General features: G+C 51.8%; 1 protein-coding gene across 1 annotated transcript in view; it reads right to left on the bottom strand.

Annotated features, from left to right (window-relative positions):
* Positions 1-506, bottom strand: part of SNAPC4 (small nuclear RNA activating complex, polypeptide 4, 190kDa) — a 43357-nt gene that overhangs the window by 17637 nt on the left and 25214 nt on the right. The window lies entirely within an intron of this gene.

Genomic DNA, 506 nt, shown 5'->3' with positions numbered 1-506 from the left:
AGAAGCGTGTCTGACTACGTGTTCCAAGGAGAAAAAGCCATTAATGGATGGAAGACAGAATTCCCAAAAATCACAAGGAGAGAAACCGGACTTACGGTTTCAGCAAACCAGCAAGACAGAGTGGAAGGAAAACAGGCCACAAAGTAAAATGGACTCAACACATCAGAGCCAGGGAGGGCACCGAGAACACCCAACCTCCCAACAAAGCCAGAGGCTGGTCAGGTGGGTGGGAAAGCAAAACCCAGCGGCATGCTGCTTCCATGAAAACACCTGGAGATGATGACGCGTTAAAAGGCTGAAAATACAGGGATGGGCCGGGTGCAGTGGCTCACGCCTATAATCCCAGCACTTTGGGATGTCGAGATGGGCAGATCACGAGGTCAGGCATCCTGGCTAACATGATGAAACCCCGTCTCCACTAAAAATACAAAAAATTAGCCGGGCGTGGTGGTGGCGCCTGTAGTCCCAGCTACTCCGGAGACTGAGGCAGGAGAATGGCGTGAACC

This window comes from Colobus angolensis, unplaced genomic scaffold, assembly GCF_000951035.1.
Source record: "Colobus angolensis palliatus isolate OR3802 unplaced genomic scaffold, Cang.pa_1.0 Scaffold44, whole genome shotgun sequence".
Classification (NCBI taxonomy): Eukaryota; Metazoa; Chordata; class Mammalia; order Primates; family Cercopithecidae; genus Colobus; species Colobus angolensis.
This window is presented reverse-complemented; position numbering and strand designations above follow the sequence as displayed.